The sequence below is a fragment of the Carex rostrata genome, unplaced genomic scaffold, assembly GCF_964058835.1.
Source record: "Carex rostrata unplaced genomic scaffold, lpCarRost1.2 SCAFFOLD_38, whole genome shotgun sequence".
In the NCBI taxonomy this organism is placed as follows: Eukaryota; Viridiplantae; Streptophyta; class Magnoliopsida; order Poales; family Cyperaceae; genus Carex; species Carex rostrata.
Window position 1 is genome coordinate 355,001 of NW_027601202.1, and position 5,000 is coordinate 360,000.

The following is a 5,000-nucleotide window of genomic DNA, read 5'->3' on the forward strand; positions in this document are numbered from 1 at the left end:
GCCTCCACGCTTAGACGCCCTGCCCGATCGTGTTTCGCCGGCTTTACGGCTGGGGATTTCAACCCGCTCGGTCTCTGCGGGGCGCCTCCACGCTTAGGCGCCCCAATGAACCGTGTTTCGCCGGCTTTACGGCTGGGGATTTCAACCCGCTCGGTCTCTGCGGGGCGCCTCCACGCTTAGGCGCCCCGCTCAACCGTGTTTCGCCGCCTTTACGGCTGGGGATTTCAACCCTTGCGGCTACCCGCATCGGTCTTACGGGCGCCTCCACGCTTAGACGCCCTGCCCGATCGTGTTTCGCCGGCTTTACGGCTGGGGATTTCAACCCGCATCGGTCTCTGCGGGGCGCCTCCACGCTTAGGCACCCCGCTCAACCGTGTTTCGCCGGCTTTACGGCTGGGGATTTCAACCCGCTCGGTCACTGCGGGGCGCCTCCACGCTTAGGCGCCCCGCTCAACCGTGTTTCGCCGGCTTTACGGCTGGGGATTTCAACCCGCGCGGCTACCCGCATCGGTCTTACGGGCGCCTCCACGCTTAGACGCCCTGCCCGAACGTGTTTCGCCGGCTTTACGGCTGGGGATTTCAACCCGCTCGGTCTCTGCGGGGCGCCTCCACGCTTAGGCTCCCCAATGAACCGTGTTTCGCCGGCTTTACGGCTGGGGATTTCAACCCGCGCGGCTACCCGCATCGGTCTTACGGGCGAAACTCCACGCGGAGTCACCCTGCCCGAACGTGTTTCGCCGGCTTTACGGCTGGGGATTTCAACCCGCTCGGTCTCTGCGGGGCGCCTCCACGCTTAGGCGCCCCGCTCAACCGTGTTTCACCGGCTTTACGGCTGGGGATTTCAACCCGCTCGGTCACTGCAGGGCACCTCCACGCTTAGGCGCCCCGCTCAACCGTGTTTCGCCGGCTTTACGGCTGGGGATTTCAACCCGCACGGCTACCCGCATCGGTCTTACGGGCGCCTCCACGCTTAGACGCCCTGCCCGAACGTGTTTCGCCGGCTTTACAGCTGGGGATTTCAACCCGCTCGGTCTCTGCGGGGCGCCTCCACGCTTAGGCGCCCCAATGAACCGTGTTTCGCCGGCTTTACGGCTGGGGATTTCAACCCGCGCGGCTACCCGCATCGGTCTTACGGGCGAAACTCCACGCGGAGTCGCCCTGCCCGAACTTGTTTCGCCGGCTTTACGGCTGGGGATTTCAACCCGCTCGGTCTCTGCGGGGCGCCTCCACGCTTAGGCGCCCCAATGAACCGTGTTTCGCCGGCTTTACGGCTGGGGATTTCAACCCGCGCGGCTACCCGCATCGGTCTTACGGGCGAAACTCCACGCGGAGTCGCCCTGCCCGAACTTGTTTCGCCGGCTTTACGGCTGGGGATTTCAACCCGCTCGGTCTCTGCGGGGCGCCTCCACGGTTAGGCGCCCCAATGAACCGTGTTTCGCCGGCTTTACGGCTGGGGATTTCAACCCGCTCGGTCTCTGCGGGGCGCCTCCACGCTTAGGCGCCCCAATGAACCGTGTTTCGCCGGCTTTACGGCTGGGGATTTCAACCCGCGCGGCTACCCGCATCGGCCTTACGGGCGAAACTCCACGCGGAGTCACCCTGCCCGACCGCTTTTCGCCGGCTTTACGGCTGGGGATTTCAACCCGCATCGGTCTTACGGGCGCCTCCACGCTTAGACGCCCTGCCCCACCGTGTTTCGCCGGCTCTACGGCTGGGGATTTCAACCCGCGTGGTCCGTGTTTTTCGGTAACATATTCGTGTTCCTTGCCCCCGACGGGCCGTGTTTTTCGGTAACAAAATCGTGTCTTTTGTCCCCGCTGCACCGTGTTTTTTGCCCCGCTCAACCGTGTTTTTTGCCCCCGCTCAACCGTGCTTACTGCCCCCGCTCAACCGTGTTTTTTCGGTAACATAATCGTGTCTTCGGGTAACATAATCTTGTTTTTCGGGCCATTTTACACCGACGGAGGCACCCACAGGGGCCATGTACACCCCGCTTGGCATGTACATGAGGGGCTGCCTCTTCCAAAAATCCTTCCCCCCTATAGGGGAATATGCATTTTGGGTCTCCAGCCACGCCCAGGGTTACCACCCCCTGGAAATCCCCCAGGTTTACCCCCCATTTTATGTGGATGCATAGATTCAGACCGCCCTGCTCCACCGCTTTTGGCCATTTTTGCCCAACGTTAGCCGCTTCGGCGTGCCGCTGGACTGTTTTCGGGCCTTTTTCACCGACGCTTGGCCGTATCCGCTTAGTTTTCCCCAACGCGTGGCCGCATCCGCTTAGTTTTCCCCCGCTGGACTGTTTTCGGGTCACTTTTGCCCAACGTTAGCGGCTTCCGCTTGCCGCTGGGCTGTTTTCGGGCCATTTTTCCCCCACACTTGGCCGTATCCGCTTAGTTTTCCCCAACGCGTGGCCGCATCCGCTTAGTTTTCCCCCGCTGAACTGTTTTCGGGTCACTTTTGCCCAACGTTAGCCGCTTCCGCTTGCCGCTGGGCTGTTTTCGGGCCATTTTTCCCCAACACTTGGCCGTATCCGCTTAGTTTTCCCCAACGCGTGGCCGCATCCGCTTAGTTTTCCCCCGCTGAACTGTTTTCGGGTCAGTTTTGCCCAACGTTAGCCGCTACCGCTTGCCGCTGGACTGTTTTCGGGCCAATTTCCACCGACTCTTGGCCGTATCCGCTTAGTTTTCCCCAACGCGTGGCCGCATCCGCTTAGTTTTCCCCCGCTGAACTGTTTTCGGGTCACTTTTGCCCAACGTTAGCCGCTTCCGCTTGCCGCTGGACTGTTTTCGGGCCAATTTCCACCGACTCTTGGCCGTATCCGCTTAGTTTTCCCCAACGCGTGGCCGCATCCGCTTAGTTTTCCCCCGCTGAACTGTTTTCGGGTCAGTTTTGCCCAACGTTAGCCGCTTCCGCTTGCCGCTGGACTGTTTTCGGGCCAATTTCCACCGACTCTTGGCCGTATCCGCTTAGTTTTCCCCAACGCGTGGCCGCATCCGCTTAGTTTTCCCCCGCTGATCCATTTTCGGGTCACTTTTGCCCAACGTTAGCCGCTTCCGCTTGCCGCTGGGCTGTTTTCGGGCCAATTTCCACCGACACTTGGCCGCATCCGCTTAGTTTTCCCCAACGCGTGGCCTCATCCGCTTAGTTTTCCCCCGCTTAACTGTTTTCGGGTCACTTTTCCCCAACGTTAGCCGCTTCCGCTTGCCGCTGGGCTGTTTTCGGGCCATTTTTCCCCAACACTTGGCCGTATCCGCTTAGTTTTCCCCAACGCGTGGCCGCATCCGCTTAGTTTTCCCCCGCTGAACTGTTTTCGGGTCACTTTTGCCCAACGTTAGCCGCTTCCGCTTGCCGCTGGACTGTTTTCGGGCCAATTTCCACCGACTCTGGGCCGGATCCGCTTAGTTTTCCCCAACGCTTGGCTGCATCCGCTTAATTTTCCCCAGCTGAACTGTTTTCGGGTCACTTTGTCCCAACGTTAGCCGTTTCCGCTTGCCGCTGGACTGTTTTCGGGCCATTTTCCACCGACTCTTGGCCGTATCCGCTTGGTTTTCCCCAACGCTTGGCTGCTTCCGCTTAATTTCCCCCAGCTGAACTGTTTTCGGGTCACTTTTGCCCAACGTTAGCCGTTTCCGCTTGCCGCTGGACTGTTTTCGGGCCATTTTTCACCGACACTTGGCCGTATCCGCTTAGTTTTCGCCAACAATTGGCTGCATCCGCTTAATTTTCCAAGCTATACTGCTTTCGGGTCAGTTTTGCCCAACGTTAGCCGCTTCCGCTTGCCGCTGGGCTGTTTTCGGGCCATTTTCCACCCACGCTGGCACCGACGGGGCCATGTACACCCACGCGCGTGTACATGAGGGGGCACCCATTTTTGAAAACCTTGCCCCCCTATAGGGGAATATGCATTTTGAGGCTCTAGCCACGCCCAGGGTTACCACCCCCTGAAAATCCCCCAAGTCGAAATCACCCATGTAAAATATTCAAAAAAATCTCAAAAAATCACAAAAAATTTATAAAATCAAATAAATTCAAAAAAAAAAAAAATTTCAAAAATTCAAAAAAAATTCAAAAAATTCAAAAAAATTCAAAAAAATTCAAAAAATTCAAAAATTCAAAAAAAGTCCAAAAACCCAAAAAAACTTCAAAAATTTCAAAAATTCAAAAAAATTTCAAAAAAAATTTCAAAAATTTGCCCCGCTGAACTGTTTTCGGGTCACTTTTGCCCAACGTTAGCCGCTTCCGCTTGCCGCTGGACTGTTTTCGGGCCAATTTCCACCGACTCTTGGCCGTATCCGCTTAGTTTTCGCCAACGCGTGGCCGCATCCGCTTAGTTTTCCCCCGCTGAACTGTTTTCGGGTCACTTTTGCCCAACGTTAGCCGCTTCCGCTTGCCGCTGGGCTGTTTTCGGGCCAATTTCCACCGACACTTGGCCGCATCCGCTTAGTTTTCCCCAACGCGTGCCCGCATCCGCTTAGTTTTCCCCCGCTTAACTGTTTTCGGGTCACTTTTCCCCAACGTTAGCCGCTTCCGCTTGCCGCTGGGCTGTTTTCGGGCCATTTTTCCCCAACACTTGGCCGTATCCGCTTAGTTTTCCCCAACGCGTGGCCGCATCCGCTTAGTTTTCCCCCGCTGAACTGTTTTCGGGTCACTTTTGCCCAACGTTAGCCGCTTCCGCTTGCCGCTGGACTGTTTTCGGGCCAATTTCCACCGACTCTGGGCCGGATCCGCTTAGTTTTCCCCAACGCTTGGCTGCATCCGCTTAATTTTCCCCAGCTGAACTGTTTTCGGGTCACTTTGTCCCAACGTTAGCCGTTTCCGCTTGCCGCTGGACTGTTTTCGGGCCAATTTCCACCGACACTTGGCCGCATCCGCTTAGTTTTCCCCAACGCGTGCCCGCATCCGCTTAGTTTTCCCCCGCTTAACTGTTTTCGGGTCACTTTTCCCCAACGTTAGCCGCTTCCGCTTGCCGCTGGGCTGTTTTCGGGCCATTTTTCCCC